At 41.1% G+C, this 20911-nt stretch overlaps 1 protein-coding gene and 3 non-coding genes across 4 annotated transcripts in view; 2 read left to right on the top strand and 2 right to left on the bottom strand.

Annotated features, from left to right (window-relative positions):
- phldb1b (pleckstrin homology-like domain, family B, member 1b) overlaps positions 1-3791 on the bottom strand; it is a 39171-nt gene extending 35380 nt beyond the window's left edge. The window contains 1 exon segment of the mRNA XM_042710213.1: positions 3145-3791. The gene's annotated coding sequence lies outside the window, so the exon portion shown is untranslated.
- A 2224-nt stretch (positions 3792-6015) lies between these two features.
- trnai-uau lies at positions 6016-6108 on the top strand. Its single transcript is given in 2 exon segments — positions 6016-6053; positions 6073-6108. It is a non-coding gene; the product is annotated as a tRNA-Ile (tRNA).
- Positions 6109-7018: 910 nt separating this feature from the next.
- Positions 7019-7111, top strand: trnai-uau. The gene is given in 2 exon segments: positions 7019-7056; positions 7076-7111. It is a non-coding gene; the product is annotated as a tRNA-Ile (tRNA).
- Positions 7112-9036: 1925 nt separating this feature from the next.
- Positions 9037-9129, bottom strand: trnai-uau. The gene is given in 2 exon segments: positions 9037-9072; positions 9092-9129. It is a non-coding gene; the product is annotated as a tRNA-Ile (tRNA).
- Positions 9130-20911: the final 11782 nt, after the last annotated feature.

Here is a 20911-nt window from a genome sequence, read left to right as displayed (position 1 = left end):
TTATTCATTTTAACTCTGCTAGTGCTGCCAGATGACCTGAAGTGTGTCCTTCTCTTGGCTCCTGATGTTGGCTGCAGTGCTGCCACTGTTGTCTGAGCCTTGCCAGAGAAGCTCATGCAAGGACACGTTCACATCAAGGGCACAGAGGATTCTCCTGTCCTCTCAGATGTAGTCAGTGACTACACCTGCAATCCGCAAAGCACCACTACACACACCATGCCTTATCTGTTCCAGTTGTATAAAGGGAATACATGCATTCACAGATAACCTGAAAGAACTGATTTTATGTAATCATGCTTGACCTTGAACTGTGTTTCATTTTAACCATGAATTCAAGAATTCCCTTTATTGCTGTAGAACTTGGAGCAGCAGGTCCTTTAGACAAAGCTTGGCAAGTGCCTGGGTCGTTGCTGAAGCCTTTGTTGTTACTCAGGCCTGTTATCTCTGCCAGTAATTACAGAGTGTGCAGATCATAGAGTTCCCCTGACCTTTGTTAAATGAAAACATAGCCAAGGGGCACAAGCTTTGCTGGCCGGGTAGCATTTGACTTTCAGTGCAAGCTGAAACTGGGGATGGGGAGGGTGGCAGATACACTGCTCATCATACTATAAACCTAAGAAAATAGTGCTGGCAAATGTGCAATTGTTTCCCACAAAACGCTTATTTTAGGAAAAAGCAAATAGATGGCCGCCAGTAAGGTTGTTAGGATTTGTCTAAAATGGCAACTGTACACATCAAATCATCAGGAATTAAAATGTGCTTCTCATAACTGTGCTTACCAACTAATATTAATGCATTTGTCCTATTGAATAATGAAACATAACCCAGACAACTGTTACATTTTAGACTTCTAATTTATAGGAAAACATCGGTTACAAAATTAGCTTAATTATATATTAATTATATTATGAGTAAATTCACTTTTTTAGTCGCATCCCCAGCATTTTATTAGGTCCCTACTGTATCCTGGGGCTTTGCCTGAGGTGCTGTTGCTGATGCAAGGCCATGGGAAACAATGCAGATCACATATCACTTTCCTTATACAGAGTACTCACACAATGAGTAAGCTACCAAGAGCCAGGAAGAACCTCTAAGGCAGCCTGAGTCGTGGTCATGGCTGACATACATGCGTACTCCTAAGCACAGCGTGAGCACAACAGTGCAGCATTCAGCAATGTCCTTACTTGTTCACCCAAACAAACTAGAGCATATAACAGTAAAAAATGAATGCCATAAACCACAACCATAAACTCTGTGCTTAAGTTTCTACAAAGATATTGAATGAACAAAATCTGTGACCCCCTTGGAAGACAGAAAAACTGTAAGATTATAGGCTTGTAATATGACCAGTTCTTCACCTCTGCTCTCTATTTGACCCTTTAACAAAGCCATGTTGGGCAAATACCTGAATATAAACATTTGTGAGCCAGGCATTTGTCATCTAACATGGTCTGTGTCTTCCACAAGTTTTATCCAAAATGCTGATGCACATATAGGTTAAAGTACACACTGCGTATTAATCACAGAGATGTGCATCTTTAGGCAGAGTGCATGTGGCATCTTCTCAAATAAAGTGCATGCATGTCAACACACACACACACACACATATACACACACGCAAACACACACACACACACTCACATTCATTCCATACAAGACTCTATGCCAAAAAAAAAAGACACAACAGCGATATGTACATTGTTTGTATGCTAAGAGTCCAACAGCTCAAATTCAGAAATGACTGGATCTACCAGTGAATAAGCAGAGCACTGTCCTCTCATATGAGAAACACGGGAGTCTCATTGCAGTGACTAATCAGAGCAGCGCATAATCAGTGCTATTCTCCATGTTCACTCCATAACAAATGGGGTGACATCACGGTTCTTCTACATAAACGTAAAGACTTGCATTTTTTGTTTCCATAACAATACATTCCCCCAAGAACACAAAGACAAGCACCAAAAAGGGGCAGTGCACAGTCTTGAGAACATTCACACAGCGGGATGCCAAGAGGTACACAGGACAGTTGCCATGGCATTGTTGTGCTTTACTGCAAGTGGAAAGGGCAAAACTTGCGCAGCTCTGCGAATCACTGCCAGTCCCCACGCAACAAACACCACCACCACAAATAAGCTACAGACACTATCAAGATCCCACTGTGACTCAATCTAATAGCTCCACTCTGAAAAACCCCACTGATTAAAGATGAAGAGATTCCTTAGGGGGGTGGGTACTGGGGTCGTAACAAGAAACCAGCTATTCCCCTATTGTGTTCAGTCTTTGTTATCCCCTGACCCCGACCCCTTTGGTCCTATTAGGTGTTGTTGAGACACTTGGCTGCATTCTTTTAAATGAGCTTCCTGACATGCAAACAGCTCACAACAAGCACAGACACGAGGATCTGGGGGTCTCTCTCAGGAGGAGGAAATGATAGGAAGAGGAAGGAAAGGGTAAAGGACGTCGAGCGACAGCAGACAAGTAGGATTAGCAGCGCTCCTGGGTCACATTGGCCAAAAATAGAAATGTAACCGTATCCAGAAACGGTGACCCTGCCAACATGAAAAAGGAGCACCATCCTGTGGGGTCTGCACTGAGGCTTGGCTGCATCTGTATGTTTAGCTTTTCCAGAATGGGGGTTTATAGGATGAGGCTTTAACAATAAAGGCTTTCTTTATTCACAATGGTGAACTGTCAGGGGGTAACATACTGGGTGCATTTCACTAGTGAGGTGTGTGAACTTCACTATCTCCACAGGAAGTGATTCAGTGACTCCTCATTTCCCTCAGTTAAATTACCAGACATAGAAAATAGTAATAATGAGGTGCTGACTATGCAGTAAATTGATTTATTCTGTATTGTAGAAGTACAACTTATGTTCACTCCATCATTTAGTCAAAACATTAATATACAAAAGTATATAATGTTATTGTTATAGGAGGCAAATAAATAATGTATTCAGTAGGCTACAGCACAGAGGCTTTGCCAATCAACCAGCCCAAACAAATCTATAGGTATAGCCTACTTTTAACTCTACCAGCAGATACAATCTCCAAATAGCTTGTTGTTATTAGCCCTCAAAATGCAGTATTAGTAGTTGTGTTATAACGTATTATTAATATCGTATTAGGTCTGAAAAACACAAACCTGTGGTGAATCTCGCAGTAGGTATGAAAGACCTACTTCACGATGCCGGGTTTTCACATTTCATCCGCTTCCGTCAACTTAATAGTGCCTTTAAATCTAACACCACGTGCTTTCCATACTGACGCTTTTGTTTAGGTACACTACGAATTATAACTTCACCCCGACAGGTTTTGGTCGATTCTTTCTGACTGTCAGCTTACTTTACAAGAAATCCTTTACTCTGTGGGGATGCCTGTTGTGTCTTCGTTCCGTTAAAATATAGTATTTTCAATGAATGGTATCCAGATTCGCTGAATATAATTTTTTTTTTTTAATTGTCCAACGCGAATCGAATAAAAAAGTAAACTACTGCGACCTAGAAGCGGAAGCACGGAGCGACCACATTCTCTGTCAGCTAGAAACTATTTTCTGGCACTCATCCGTACCGGTCGACTGAGTTACTTTTCCTTGAGTCATCGCTTCCACAAGTAGCCGGGGGGTGCGTGTCATGGGAGGGGGTCTAAAAGTCTCTCATTTACTAACTGTCAACATACGACTTAATTAAGTGATATTTGACGTCAGGACATTTCCGATTATAAGAAATAAAGTTAAATACGGCCATTGGTAGGCTATAAATTACACGGAAGATGTATCTTCTATATGCTAATATATATTCACGGGTGTACCAACCTGCCTTATCTCAGCAGTGTTACGCCCGTCCCCCCAACCGCAGACAATGGAAGCTGATCGTCGGCTACGTGATTTTGCGAACAGTGACTCCCCTCTCCCTCTGAATTACAAAAATCGCATATCTTTTTAGGTTTCATTGATTCTGTCCTTTGTGTTGCTCAACAGTTTCTTAAACATGTTAAAGGTCTAGTAGAGATGATTGACATAGCTGTAACATGCTGTTTTTTGTATTGTTTATTACGAGAGATATAGCTTTATACGAATACATGTCAGGCTACTTAACCCTCATGTTGTGTTCCCTAATAATTTAACATTGTTACATTGGTCAATGACAGTGCCGTTAAAATGAATGTCAAAGACTGTGATACAGTTTTAGGAGTGAAGTTTTCAGATGTCATGCCTCTGGTTATTCATTTGAATAGGCATTTTCTTCATAAATCACACCAGTCATGTTTGACCGAAGACACAAGTGTCATGTTGTAAAATTACAGATTTTATTATATTTGGAATATTAAGAATATTAAGATATTTAGAAGACACATGTCATTGCTCTGCTTGTATTCAATAAAGATGTGGTAGTAGGCTATGATGTAGGGTTTGTTGTTTCTATTTTGGCTGTCATCACAAAAATAGATGCTCTGAGAAAACAAAATGATCTCTGTGTCTCTTGAGGCGTCTGTAATCAGCAACTAAAATCTCATCAATCAGGAAGATCCAAAGCGAGAAACACCAATCATTTTGGGTGTGTGCACCGCACATTTAAGGCTAAGGATGGATTCCTCTGGTGGTTAAATCTGGTGGAGGTTAGTAAGAAATGCTTACAACAATTACAACATCTCAAATTACATTTTGCCAATACTGAGTGTGAACATTTAAACTCAAAGAACAGACATACAAGCTTCACAAGATCACATTGTCTTGCTAGGTTGGATATTATTCCAGTAATAACAACACAGCCTTGTGCATGACTTATAGCCTTGCCGTATCAGGATATGTTATCCTGTTCTTGATCCTATTGGCCTTTTTTCTTTCTGTGATGACCTCACAGAACAATAGGTACATTTGTAGTACGGAAAGAAGGAAGATCTGAGTCATTGGCACAACCATACCTTGAGAGAGACGCACTGGGTTTGTGGCATGGACGCCATCAATGGCACATTGGTTTCCACAGGGGTACAGGGTGATGACTCCTGCGTTGTTCTCTATGTAGCAGTGTTGCTCGGCAACCCCTGAGCCTTGGATTGTGATGTCCACGTCTCCATGCCCAAAGGTTGTGCTGCCTTAATGAACAGAGGGCAAAGAATAAATGTTTTACTACAGTTGTAGGTATGAAGGTTTAAATCATAACTTAAGCATTAATATACACTTATTGCAAATGGTTTGAGTTTCCATGTATTCTTCAAACAACTGCGTTGAAACCTAATGAGTTGCCATTTAAAAAATATCCCTGAATCAGGTGAAAAAGGGTCTTATGAAGAAGTGCACACATGTAAGTTGTTTTGAAGAAGATTACTCACAAGTTCTTTCTGCCCTCTACCTTAAACCAAAAATAAATCTGTGTCCAAGAACTCAATTTGATCAAGTTGTACATGGTATGGGAGTGTAATGGTGGAAGATTGGTACTGAGTGTATGGACAAAATCTCTTGCAAACCCAAGGAGAGTATGATCTCAGAAGCCAAATTTATAATATAGATAGTGAAGGCATAATGTCTGCAGTTTGGGGCATTTCAGATTTTGCTTCCAATTCATAGCTTGGTATTTCTAGGCTGGTACAACTTTGTACCCCATAACAACCAATTTCACCACTAGAGCAAATGGTCCAGATTTAGAAAACCAGGAATAAATATAAACAGAGGATGTCAAAGTTCATTTGAACAGCGCGTCTCACACTTTGAAGTGTCTCACAGTGTAATGGGTGAAACTCCCAAAGGAAAGTGACAGATGGGCCTGGAAGAGCAAGGGTTGATCCACTAATGAACAAATGTGTCTGACAGATGGAGTAAAGTATAGGTGACTACAGTGACTATAACACTGGGCCACATGCCCTACAAAGTTAAAGGAGTTTTTACTGACTTAGACGGATGTCATAGACAGTATCTGGAGGTATGTTGTTCATTTGAAAAAAGTGGCATTGCTGATTGAGATGATAATATGATATCCTTTTATTCTAAAAATACTGAATGTAGCCTACAGTATGCAGAGCTCCAGTGGCGCAATCGGTTAGCGCGCGGTACTTATACAGCAGTACAAGCAGAGTGATGCCGAGGTTGTGAGTTCGAGCCTCACCTGGAGCAGATGTTGTTGAGATCTGAACAGATGAAGAAATTACCTGAAGCTGCCTTGGTGTTCATTCCAACAATGTCTTAAGCTCCTTGGTGGCTAACCTTGCTCTGAAGTAAGCATTCATAAGTTCAAACATATACATATCCAAATTAGGATATGTAAATCCAAAAATTGGTTGTCTACATTGTTGATCATTTGAGAATGGTTTCAATATAATTGGATTTTTATTGTCCAGGACAACATTGTATGCTCTCCAGTGGCTTACACAACACTCTATACTTACGCAGCAGTGCTAGTAGAGGTAGCTGGAGCAGGGTCTCTTCAGACAATAAGAATGCATACAATTGTCACATCTTGGACAAAATACATAATATGGTTTTGCGATTAATGCAAAACCTAATTTCCTTCCAAACCAATGAAGCCCCCTCCAACTTAATAACACCTGTCACGTCATCTTTTGTAGAGCAAGTATACTTAGAAATTCTCTTTAAGACAAAACCTCAACTCAGAGCTGACACCACACAGACAGATGGGCTGGAGAAGCCAAGCGGTGATGCACCAATGAAGAGAACTGTCAGACAGATGTGGTGAAACTCAGAGTGGAATGGAGTGACATTTGGCCACATACTTTAGCAAATTTAGTTTAACAGATTTCACAAGTGTTCTAGGAGCCCATGGCTTTGGCATAGAGTATAGACTCCTTATTTTTCCCTTTTGACGAATATTACATTTGAGAAATTAACTGTGCAGCAATGACCGGAGAGGCATTTGGAGATTATTGAAAGTGTTGCTCATTTGAGAATATAGGTGAAGTGCTGCAACAGCTGTGGTTTACTCTCTGATTATTTTTATTATCAGTAATAATTTCATACTACAAACCCCTGTTATGATGATGTCTATTGTTTGATTGCGCTTTTTCAAGCTCCAGTGGCGCAATCGGTCAGCGCGCGGTACTTATACAGCAGTACAAGCAGAGTGATGCCGAGGTTGTGAGTTCGAGCCTCACCTGGAGCAGGTGTTCTTTAGGTCCTGGGGTGAGTGAGCTCAGAGCCCCAAACACTGCTGTCTGGAAGTTGTGGATTGTCAATAGAATTGGTGATGCCCAGCAGATCTATGAGAAATCACATGGCTGTACTGTGGGGCTGTTTTCATGCTGGGCCAATAATGTCTCACATTCATGGCAGCTGACCACGGGTTGAGCGTAAGCATTCATAAATTTAAAAATATACATTTATTTGACATCTATAAAAGGGCTTCACCATTTTGAAACAAGATTGCATGCATTTCCAACATTGATCCATCTATTGGTCATTAAAGCAGGATGTGGATATGAGTTTGATTTCCAGAGTGTATGTCCACTGATTGTGATGAGGGGATCTCATAATTCATCAAATGTGCAAATTTAAAGACTGTGTAGACTGTTTCCAACTACAAAACTTAATTTCATGTTCATTGTTGTTCTGCCTAAACATTTATATTTGGACCGTTTCAAGGACTTCTTACTGATCCTGTTGATACGAGTGCTGAATGGAACAACCGTACTAAATTGTGGAATATTTCCCACCATTTAATGCAATTCCACTTGGCTTGTTGTAATTTTATGTATAAATTAAATAATTATATATACATTACATTTACATTTTGTATATTATTATTATTATTATTTATTTACATAAATAATTTGTTTATGCTCTGTGGCACTCAGAGACACTCTATTCAACTCCAACTCACCACATATCTCTGACACCGCTGTTCATTCATTGGCTGCCTAAGCCCATTTGTCTGTGCTGGAACAGCTTTGGAAAGCAAACACAATGGCCTCAGAGATGCTAGAGGGTGTTCTATCTTTTTGCCCACATTAAATTGCACTCAACAACCGACAGTCTTGGGTTCAGTTCAAACCAAACTGGTTGAGGTAATGAAGTTTAAAGGCACAGTCAGTAATACTGATTCGGAACACTTTTTGCAAATGTGCAAGTTTTTCTCCAGGTAAAGGATTTCAAATTCATGAGCGCTTGTGCTGCTGTTTAGGTACCACGCACTGACTGACTGCCCCACTGGAGTCTGCACACAGATATATGGGCTGGACAGAAAGATGGAACAGCAGAAATCAAGAGGCAATCCATCAATGAGGGTCTATATTTCAGAGTGAAATTGTTCAGATAATGATTCTGATCGTTCACACATTAAAAAAATAATTTAGACACACAACTACATCTGGCAAGCATTTCAGCTGATAATGACCAGATTTCCAATACCTAAATCTGCCCTGCTCCAGGTAAACCAGTTCACCAATTTTGTGGGGATTTTCACCAATTTTGTGGGAATTAAACCAATGACGGTCACACACAAACTTTGTCCTAACATCTAATTTTAGCATTTGTTACAATTAAATTGTAATGGAATCAATAAATCAGTCTTTCTGTATCCTCTATTTATGCCCAAATGATGAACAATATAGGACATTTCATATTTTGGTTATTTCCAAAGAAGGCATATTTCTTGCTCTCACCTTCAGCCCATTCTGATATAAATGCCACAGCACAATAATCATATCATATTTACCACTGAGCTTCCAGGTGATTCTACAGGCAGGGAATACATGAGGCAATATCTGGTATTTTGTTCTGGGAGATCACTTCCGGACCATTTAACAATCCTTTAGCAAGCCCATCTGTCTGAAGAGCTGTGTTGGTTGGATCTAAAGAAACCACTAACCTACTTGAGCACATCAAATGTTGTCCTGGACAATACAAATCAAAGTAAATTGATTCTCAGAGAACATTCTTAAGCAGACAGTCAATAATCTCAAACGATCAACAATTACATTTTGAGGATATGCATATTTTTAAGGAATGCTTACAGCCAACCCATGGTCAGCTACAATGAATGTAAGACATTATTGATCCACCATGAAATCAACAGATCTAAAGAACACCTGCTCCAGGTGAGGCTCGAACTCACAACCTCGGCATCACTCTGCTTGTACTGCTGTATAAGTACCGCGCGCTGACCGATTGCGCCACTGGAGCTCTTCACCCTTCAGACTACCATTACATTATGGATTACATTCACTATTTAGCATAAACGGATATCATGTGATCATCTCAATCAGCAATAGACCCATACATTTTAAATGAAATATAACATACATACACACCTCCAGATACTGTCTATCACATCTACCTAAGTCAGGTACAGTCATTTTACTTGGTAGAGCACCAATGTTATGGTCACTGTAGTCAGCTGCACTTTACTGTCGGACACCTTTGTTCATTAGTGAATCATAGATCTTCTTGGTGCCTCGGCAATTCTACAGGCATATAATTAAGGCCCCATTCTGGGCTCTGAGCTCACCTCAGGACTTAAAGAGCAGCTGCTCCAGTTGCGCCACTGGAGCACAAGAGTAGCAGCACTTAAAATGAAAATGACCATTAAATTAAAAAGCATTCCATGAAATGTAATTAAATTACAAGGCAAATGTTTTCAGTTGTAACTTCCACTCTCCAATGAGCAACAGTTAAGGAAATTCTTCAAGTGTGCCTTGTTGCATTACTAATTGTTTGCCGTTTCAAATCTTTCCTCACACAGCGGGGCGACAGTGGTACAGTGGTAGAGAAGTCGTTTAGTAATCAGAAGGTTGCTGGTTCGATTCCCTGTCGAAGCGTCCTTGAGCAAGACACTGAACCCCTAATTGCTCCTGATGTGCAGTGTGCCATCAGTGTAAATGTAAAATGTAAAATGTGTATACATTGTAAGTCACACATATGTAAGTCGCTTTGGATAAAAGCGTCTGCTAAATGTAAATGTAAACAGCCAGATGGGCTAGGGAGACCAGTGAATGGTCCACTAATGAAAGAATAGAGGTGAAACAGGTGATCCACTAAAGAGGATTTGTATTATAAAGGGACCGAATAGAAAGCCCAGACCAGCTGGAGTTGGGTTTGAGAGGACAGTGGGTGGCATTGCTAATGTTTCCTACTTTATCACCCATATTTTCAACATGATGGGCAAGGAGCCTTTGAAGATGTTGAATGCTTCATGAATATTTCAGCATAGATGAAAAATGCAAGGTTGAGAAGTAAAAACATGTGTACTAAACTTCAGAGTGTTTGCATCATAAAAATAGGGAATGTTTTCCACCAGCAGAGGTGCTGCTACCCTGAATGCTGAGTTTTACTTCCTAAGAATATTCTAGGAATCAAACTCAGGAACACGGGCATACACATCAAACACAGAAGATTGACCATTTTGCACGGAATTGGACCCTTTGGCAAGGCCACAGATGTTTCTAGAGTGTATCACAACCTTACTGCATTAGCTCTGAGACATCACTTTGAATACACCAGGGAAATGGGGAATAGCTGAAATCAATGACTGTGTATAGGGTATATACTATGAATATAATATATACATGAAATATAATTACTCTATATACAGTCATTGGATAGAACCAACAGTACAAAAATAAGTGTGAAGGAAACTGTGCTTAAAGATGAGTGAGAAGAGAACACTAAACCCGCTTTCAGAAAAGAGCACTATGTCCCATTAAAGCTGTTCCCACATAGAGAGATGGGCAATAATATGAAATATTGTCATCCAAGTCAACACAGTGAGAATATTTAAAACTGATATGTAAATGGCAATGGACAGGTTTGCTTTAAAGAGGGGTGGGTATTGCAGAGAGTGCTGGTAACATTTCCTCTAAAACCAGATTGCACATTTATCTCTGACAAGACTCTGAAGAGATGATCAGAGCAGATCAGAGTAGAGCCATCTACAGAGCACCTGCTCTAGGTGAGACTCAAAGTCATAACCTTAAGCTTCATTTATGGTTGGCCTTTTACGCAGGCACGCAAGAGCCCCTTGCGTCGTTGCGAGCCCCCTCCGGCACAGTGTCTATTTCTCGGTAACTTTTAAAAAAGTCAAACAAACAACCTTGTGGGTAGTAGCATGCTAACATTAGATAGCTGGCTCAGACACCTCGCAAATCCCCTCAGACGTATTTTACTATAAATGTTCACGAGTCCGTCGAAGCAACTGCGTGACCACGCTGTAACGCAGTCGCAGAAGCATATCGGCCTTTAGCATTGCTCTGCTTGAACTGCTGTGTAAGCAACATGCTCTATCCTATTGCTCCCCTGGAGGGCATACAAAGCGCTCGGGGACATTATAAATTAAATTTAATACACAACCTCAAGCAAGCATTCTCTATCTTTAAATGGTCATCACTATAGAAAATCAACTGTTTTTGAATATGTATATTTCCAATTTGGAAATGGTGTGAACCACTGTGTGCCCTTACCACCATAAACATGAAACACAATTGGCTTGTTCTGATATCAACACCACAGCACTGTTAGCTATATGATTTACCACTGAACTTCCAGGTGTTTCACCAATTGTGTAAGCATACATTCCACAGCTTTAAGGCAACATCAGGTGTTTTGGCCTGTGATTTCACCACAGGATCTAGGCTCCAGGTGAGGCTCGAATTCACAACCTTGGCATCGCTCTGCTTGCACTGCTGACGTTAGAAATAATGAAAACAGCGCTTTGTATACAAGTGTATAGACATGGATATAGACAAATCACATAAATCCGATACTTAAACAATTTAGGCCAAGTTAAAGCATTTCTTGGTACATTGCTCAGGAAACATTTCTATTATAAACAGGAAGTGAGAAGACTTGGTGATCTATGCTGCTCCACACAAAAGGTTGCCTTTTCCTTGACATCTCCTCTTGTTTACAGCAATGTTTGCTGAAAATACCCACACAACATAGAGACGGTTGATATTAAAGCAAATATTATGGGCTGCTGTAACACACAGAGAACAACCTCACTATGGAGTAATGTTTATTTCCTTAAAGCCGTTCCCAGACAGATGGGCTGGGGTGACCAGTGAATGGTCGGCTAATTAATAAAGTAGTGTATAACTATTAGGGTTCAGTGCATTTGAATGTGGTGGATGTAAGTGACACTGACCCCATATGGCACACCAGGGAATGAACAGAGGGCTTAACACTCAGAAGCCATCATGACAAACATTTAAAAAGCCAGAACCACTTAGAGCAGATGGGTAGTACTGCATCTGTTAACTGCATTTCTAGTTACGGATTTATTTAGTATGGACATTTCTGTAGATTTCTGCCATTCCAAGGTATCTAATGGACCATAAAATGAAACTGAGTGATCACTTAGAGGAGATGAATATATATTGCTTAAATGTATGCAACGATGGTGATCAGATTAACTGAGCATACAATGGATTCCAGCAGTTCTGGAATGCAGTGACAATATGTAAGATGCTTATTTACCCTATCAGTGTAATCAATATCACCTGACACCTGACTTCACAATAGCCACCCTTTTGTGCTAGAGGACAAACAAATTTGAAACTATGGCAACAATATGTTATTTTTCTCCCTCAAACATTTGCTCACCCGAGTGTGGTGTAGAGGTTTTATAAGTCAGCTGTCAGAAGAGCAGCTTCAGAAATTGCCCCTGGAGCAGCGTTTTCAGAAATAGGGATTGTGACAGGGTTGGGTCATGGCCTTGTCAGCGCCAGAGAAGAGACCAGGAAACAATACATGCCACTGTCTTTTTTGTTTGCTCACAAGAGAATGTTTGTCACAGCAGCTTGGAAAATATGATGTTCGTCCTGACATGTCTGTGAGGAATCCTTTCTATTATAAACAGGAAGTGAGAAGACTTGGTGATCTATTTTTCTCCACACACAAAGGTGGCCTTTTCCTTGACGTCTCCTCTTGTTTACAACAATGTATGTTGAAAATACCCACACAAAAAAGAGACGGTTGATATAGAAGCAAATATTATGGGCTGCTGTAATACACAGAGAACAACCTCACTATGGAGTCATTTACCACAGTTTCAAAACAACTCTCAACTCCTCCAACTCTCTACCACTGAATCTACCCAAGTAATGGCAGGATTGGATATTTCATTTATGCACAGTTACTGCCCTGATCATATTATACACTATAATTAATGGCAACTTGTTTTCCATTTGTACTGAAGTATCATGAACGAGCTGTGAGCTGTGTATATTGCAGTTTTGTGGCATTCAATTTTGACCTCTCCCTAAATTCCCAAACTGAAATACGGTATGCAGAACAAAACAGGACTAATGCCTCATCATAAGGGGTGTGTGCTTATGTGGGTGGAGGCTACTGTGGTTTAGATTAGATTTCTCTCTTTGTTCTTTCTTCCGTTGTGATCAAAGTATTTGTGAAAACCCACAAAGAGGCACCCATCTGCTGCAGATATTAGGTCTGAGCCTGCTCTGTTCATTTGAAAAAAATGAAAGCCATATTTTAGCTGGGAAACTGGAAAAGCCAACTTTTAGCTGGGGAGTGTGAACTGCCAAGTTTAATATTTGAAAGTACCAGGGAGCATTATGCCTGTGAGGTATGGTCACATAGTCTACTATGACAAAAAGACATGCACAGCACAGACATGACCTTATTCTGTTTTGTGACATTGCCTCGTCGTGTCTTACCCTCTGGAAGTGGCAGAACTGTGATGGCTGTACTGAAGCGGCCATTTCCCAGACTGACCAGGTGTGGGCGGTCCGTCTGGAACTTCACTCCTTTTCCTACCTCAATGAAGTCAAGGGGGGTACTCTGTGGTGAAAGATATATGGTTGTTGATACACTTTTTGACAGACAATTTTCAGTTCAAATCAGTTCAAAGCATTAAAAGGTTTAATTCAATATTTACAGAAATATTTTAATACCATCAGGTCACTCGACTCCTGTTACGAAATTATTTGAAACACTTGACTCCAAATTCTAGCTCTAATCTTTACCACCACATAACCTAAATACAGTCCTAGGACCAGACCTGTCTATTCACTGCTTTATTGAATACAAATATAGGATCTATTTACAAAAGGGTAAAAATGTGAAGGTAATTCTTCCTTATGCCTGAGGCAATCCTGACAATTAGGACACTTGCTTATGTTTGTAACACGCCTGCCCTTTGGCCACAGCAATTGACGGTGGCTTACCTGGAACACCTGATGTGTCTGTCTCCCTCGCTCTGGCAAGTTCTTGTTGAAAATATTCATGTCCATGGCATTACCATTCACATCCTCTGGCATATAAAGTTCCTAAAACAGAGAACGGCAGCCTTTAGAATGCATATAATAATATTACTATGATCAGTATGATCCGTATGTGTTTTCTCTGAGTCAAGAATATGACCACTTCAGCAGTCTAGAGAGGTTCCTTCATGACAAGCACACAAGTAAGGTAAATCGAGCAGTATGAGCTTTAAAAGTTATCACTACTGTGTTCAAACCACAAATACACCACCTGTATGCACACTGTATTAAGTACAAATAGAAATATATAAAATTACCATTTTGATATTTAGTTGAGAGACGCAGAGACAGCTGAGCAGTAGAGAGACATGCCAGTGCTTGAAAGCTGAATGAGTTCAATCCTCTCTTTCCCTCACATAGCCTGGCCCTGTCCGCTACCTCGCAGAATACAAGCCCGCAAACTCGTCTCTACATGCTAAACAACAGACAACACTAGGCTGTGCATTCCTGCCCCAGTAGCCAAAAGCCCCTGAGGATAGATCTTTAAGCCAGCCAGGGAGAGAGAGAGAGAGAGAAGAGAGAGAGAGAGAGAGAGAGAGAGAGAGAGAGAGAGAGAGAGAGAGAGAAATGGGGAGAAGGGCATGAATGGATGATTGGAGATACAGGTAGGCAAAATGAAGCTGAGGTAAGATGTTTAAAGGACAGGCAGAAGTATATGTCAAGCCCATTAAATCCCTCTAGCTGGGGCATGTTTGCACTACAGCCTCTGGTGACCACACACTCATTTAAAAAGTTTTGGACTATTGATTGATATGGAGGTTGATATGCTCATAAAATCCATAGTCGTGTACACATGAAGTTGGTTTCAACTTTTTTTGTGGGTATTGACTGAGTGTTGACTCACTCACTTTGGTCTCTGAAGTCTGACAATCATGGGAATTCTGACTACAGACTGGGGCCTAGCTGAGAAAGTTTGGACTCGCTACATACCCCTCAGTCCAGAGACCCTCCTGCCACCCCCTGTAAGCAAGTACGCATCATTCACAGCAAAAGGCGGAACTACACTTCCAGCTGCATACATTCAAATGACGCTTTCTTTAGCAGTGCCATAAAGGTGCGCTTTGTCTGCCAGTTAAAGCATGCGTGGGGCACATGGTGGAACATTTTAATGATAGTCTGTGAGATACCTAAACTGTCAAACTGGAAGGAAGAAATAGACAGCCAGAAGAGGACCTATGATTACATATTTAATGTATACCAGGCTCCGACTCTATAGAAGAGACTTATGTGTTTGACTGTTAGTGGGAGCCGATGGCGCAAAAGGAGTCTTCTACCTTTGCATGGGCGTTGCTGTTAAAATGAGTTTAACCACTCCATAAAACACACACTCACATGCACTCTCTCCCACACACACACAGACACAGACACAGACACAGACACAGACACAGACACAGACACAGACACAGACACAGACACAGACACAGACACAGACACACACACACACACTCACGCGCACAGACACAGTGAGAGTTATATGTACAAATGTTGACTACATTTAGCCTGGAGTCATCAGTACAACACAGCAAGGATCACCATCAGTGCCGTGCAAATCCTGAAGTCTTCTTCTGTGACTTCATCAGTGGTTTGATGTTGTTTCTTCTTCTCATGTGTACACAGATGAGCCAACCAAACTGTGGCAACCACAGCAGGCTCAAGGAACCGGGAGCTAGACCAAGATCCCACCATTTGGGAATGACTCATAATTTCTACATTCACATGATATTCCACTCGGCTCTTGCATGAAGTGTTCCATTGACTTTGACGGTTTGTTTCCCAAAGACGCAGAGCTCAACAAGAATTCCAATGGTGTCGGCACAAAGGAGTTTTTTGTGTGTCTGTAATCCCAGTGGAGGGTTGGGGAAGGGGCTCAACTGCCCAACCAAACGCTAGGAGACCTGCCGACCACATGGCCCTGGTGCACGCACAGGGAAAAGCCCCCAGATGCCAAGAGACATTGACTGAAATAAATCCTTTTACATCTTTGCAAAGCTGAAGGTCAATGAATGGCAAATATCTCCCAATAGGAAGTGGCTCAATGGAAAACAAACCAGATTTGTTTGTGTTCGTTGCGAAGGGGCCTATGAATGCATCAGAACACATTTGGTATTGTTCTTTAATGCCACCTAGTGGAAAGTCTTTGACAGTCAACTGACTTTTCTTGAAACTTAAGACCCCTGTTGTCATGACAACTTCTACAAGATGTTAAGTGAACAGTCTAACCGACTGAATGCTTGTGCAGCAACTGCAGGGTAGAAGTACCTCCATCCCAGCTCAATGTATTTCTCATGTATGTACACAATGTTGCCAGTTACAAACCCCAACTCAAACTCTAAACCCAAGGAACCTACAAATTGCAAGGACAAGTGAAATCCATTGTTCTAACTGAGGGCTGCACATTTCTTTCACTATTTGATTGTCCGCATAAAAAGTCATGTTTCAGTATTTGAGCCTATACAGTGGCATCAACTTTTCTCATTCTTTGTCAATCAGATGTTTAAGTCCAACATTCATCAAGTACAGGGCTATCCACAGTCTATTCCATTCCCAATTCCACCTAAACAATACTAGGGATCTGATCACGTCCCCTGACTGCTATGAAGAACATAAGTGAGGGTGGAGAGGGACAAACTCAACTATTGTACACCTTCAGGGAGACCTACACCATTTAACCACTAATATGACACAAACCAGATCTTCACCAAAAATGACCAAAACTATTTTTTTCAGGTTTGTTCATTTCCTCTGTCAGGAAAAACCTACGCAAACCTACTCAAAAACCTTTGATGTACCATGTCAGACAGCATAACTCCCGGCATTTCAGCCAGTGCCAGGCTACATCTGTTGTTGTGGCTGGTCTGAAGATAAGACAAGGGATATACACTCCAGGCTCCACAGCTGGGTGAAGTAGAACCAACTACTTGGCACCACATTGTGAACTGTTGACAAAAGTAAGGATTCGCTTTTAAAGGACCTACAAACACTCTAGATTGGATTTGACTGCATCGTTTTCAATGATCCCTCCCCTTTTTCCGGATTAATATACACAGCCTATGTGTCAGTAACGGCAAATAAATCTGACAACTGATATTTGTCAAATTTTAATGTAATGCTTTATAAAAGTATAACAACATTTGCACAAGATCTTCCTCAAACTGGAGAAATTCCAGATGCATCAACAATTATACGTCACAAATTGCTATGGATGAGCCCATTTATTTCCATTCTAAATTTGTATCTGTATTCAGAATTGTTAGAACGCTGAATAAAGAAAATGTACCTTACCTGCTAGTGATTCCCTATCGCATAGGGAATAAACAGCTAAAATAGGCAACTGCCCAGCCTGTCAGAAGAAGGTCCCTTAAAAAATTCCACACTGAAAACTTGAAGGACTCCCAGAGAACTGCGCCAGGTGGTTATCCATGCTCTGTGGTTCCTGCACTGACAGTACAGCGGGAGGATGGGGTGTCATGTTGTCACAAAGGACAGAGACGGTGTGACATGCTCTACGCCTCCAGGACAGCGACACACTCCAGCTTCGTCGAGTCCTCTCACTCTCTCACTCTTACAGCTTTCCTGTGCCGGAGACCCCTCCTAACGGGACACAAAGCAGTCATTATTCCAACTCAAGAACTCCTCACTTGTTCCCAACCCGTGTGGACCTGTACCGCTGGGCCAGGCCCCTTTTTTGGAAGTTGAGTGAGCAGTTAGAGAAATGTAAAAGGAAAGAGACCCAAAAAAGAACCAAAAATGGATGAAAAACACAGGGGTTTCTGTCTGCATTACACCATAAAAGGATTTTCTGGATGGCTGCCATCTGAGAGACTGCTTCTAGTGAGTCCAAATGCAAGTTTGTGGCCAAAATCTAGCTTATACCACCTCACTCAGACTCATAGCTTTCTTAGACACACAACTTGATTTCCTTCCAAAGAAAGGGGTTGGAGGGATGGAAAGAACTCGTAATCTACTGTTTTCCAAACATAGTGACAGACCACAGTGTTGACTGCAGAGCGTTATTTACCCATGACAATAGGATATTTGTTTGATTATCTGTCCATATTTCCTGCATTCTTTCAGACATATACAATCGAACCTCTATGTTCAGTTCACCCCCAAGGATTTGAACGGAAAGGGGCACGCTACACTCTTTCTTCAGAAACAGCTGATATTCAAATGCATGGTCTCCCTCTCTTGACAATAGATAAGTTGAATCAACAGCTGCAAAACCACAGGAATGGATGTATGAATTATGACAGTGGCGAGCCCATAAACCAGCAGAACGTGTCAAAGTGAAGAGAAAACAGTGTCAAGGGGAATGCAGGGAATTTTGTTGACTTGAAGTTTTGATGTGTCACTCAGCCATCTGGCCGTGAGCTTACAGAGCAGTGGAGAATGCAAAGACTAGCCTGTCATTGAAGCTGCACTGGCTCATGTTTCACTCGGCTTCAAACCACACATTAAACTTTAATTACCATCCCTCCACAGTGGCTTCCAGAGGAGTCCACCGGCCTTACCCACAGTGGGAGGAGAGGAAGTGTACGGCCCCAACACTGGGTGTAGTGTGTGGATGGCTGAGGCCTCTGGCACGATAAATGAATAATTGAAATACTGTTCAACTCAAACCTTTCTGAGACACACACACATACAAAGTAGTGATGGTGTTTAAGATGTCCCTGTATGGCTTCTGGTGGTTAAGAAATGTTCATACCAGGAAGTGTTGATTGGTGTTGCAGAAATCATTAAATTGGATGGTTGTTATGCAGACAATTGTAAGTTTAACTTTTCCAGCTGACATTTCCTCTGTGTGTGCTTCGATTTGTTAAAATAATCCTAGAAAAGGCAGACATTTGAATACATCACAAACACACTAGTGTCTGTTCACCGGTTAGAAATAAATGTGATGAGGTTTCATGCTGATTTGTCTGACACCTCATACAAAACAAGCTGTGTTCCAATTGAACAGCAACGTGTAGGCATGCTGGTTAATCCTACTTCCAACCGGGTGTTGAGCCCTTTTCAATTATGCACAATTTTCGATTTTTTAAATCAGGACTGTTTTTAAAAGTCACCTTTTTATCGGAGTGTGGGCTAATGCTGGCCTCGTGTTAATTGGTCTGTGGCAGTCTGGTGTGTATGTGCTATGAACAGTCAGTGGTCACTGCATGCCTGTATTATGCCTCAGGTCATGGTCTCCTGGCATCAGTGTAGACCTGCCCTGTAGTTACCACACTTCTGTTGTTCTGATGTTTATAAACAAACAAATTTCCCTAATTACATACAGGAAGCCCCTCCTTTCTGCTATCTCAGCTCTATCACTGATAATATTATGTTTCATAATGCCCCTGTACCTTATGTTGATCTACACTAACATACTGGAATCAGCAGAAGGTTTTGGTCAGGCAGGAGTGTTCAGTCTGAGTACCTCATAGCTGAGATTGTAGACGTTGCTCTAGTGCCCCCTAAAGGATCTCGATCTGCATTTCATTCTGAGTTGCATAATGTGACCTCTGTCAAAATGATGAATTGAAACAAATATCTTTAAAACATTTAAAACATTTTTGAGGTGGTCTGAGATATTAAATTACCACAGGAATGTCTTAAAACATTTTTCTTTTCCACAGTGAACCTGTGCTTTGGAAGACAAAGTGACATTTATTTGTAATTTACCATTCTTTCCTCTAAAGGCTTTCTGTTGACTCTGACATCACTACATAACGCTAGTAATGCTAGAATTGCTCCATAATCTCCATTTGCTGCTCTCTGTATGCTGTTGCAATCAAGAGTACATACAGAAATCTCATCATTACAATTCAAATACTGCTCTAGTTACCTCTAAGGTAGATCAGTCTTTATGTCAAGATTTAAAGCCTACCTTTTCAGAGAGTCCTGTAGCTGAGTAACGGGAAGTCTGCCAAACTTCTACATGAGCTTCACTCGGAAGTGGACTGGACTGTCTTAGGGCTGCCGCCAGAAATATGGCTTTATGTGGCACACCCTCTCCCATTTACTTGCAAGGGTATTGTGGAGACTTCTTCTGCCCGTCCTTATGATGATGAATGCCCTCTGTGTTTCATTACGGGTTGGGTTCTCTTCATTCTGCAGGCTTTGGAAAAAGTTTCAATATGGATTCTTTGAAAACCAATTATCTTTATGAAACATCTGACTTTGAAGCGTTTGTCGGCAAAAAAAAAGGGGATTCGGGACTAAAATGCCAATGAAGGTTATTTCTAAGGCCAAATCTAAGACTGTAGAAAGGTTCTTTTCATTTCATTCTGCAGTGTGAAAAACGACTGGGTAGAACTCTCCGTTTTTGAAGTTCACCTTTACGGCAGTTCATGGGCAAAATAAGAATCTTCTACTGGTTCAATAATTCACCTTTTATTTCTTAGCCTACACAGTTCAAAAGTTGCAGAAATAATTTTGGATTTAATATTGCTCTGGCCAAACTCAAAAAGTGAATTCCCTCTCCACCAAAACCCACAGCCTTTTACCTAACACTATCCAAAATGTAACATGGTAATGCCAAGAAAGCCCCTAAAAGAGGTCTGGTTGTACCTTATGTATGACTAGGACTCTGTTGTACTGTTTGTCCGGTCACGAAAAAGGACATTCCACATATTCCCTCAGAATGCCTGCAATTTCCTGTCCCTTGGTCTGTCACAGCCATCAAAGACTTCCAGCACAACTGT

The sequence above is a fragment of the Clupea harengus genome, chromosome 17, assembly GCF_900700415.2.
Source record: "Clupea harengus chromosome 17, Ch_v2.0.2, whole genome shotgun sequence".
Lineage (NCBI taxonomy): Eukaryota > Metazoa > Chordata > Actinopteri > Clupeiformes > Clupeidae > Clupea > Clupea harengus.
The sequence above is the reverse complement of the archived record's forward strand: the minus strand, read 5'-3'. Positions and strand labels throughout refer to the sequence as shown.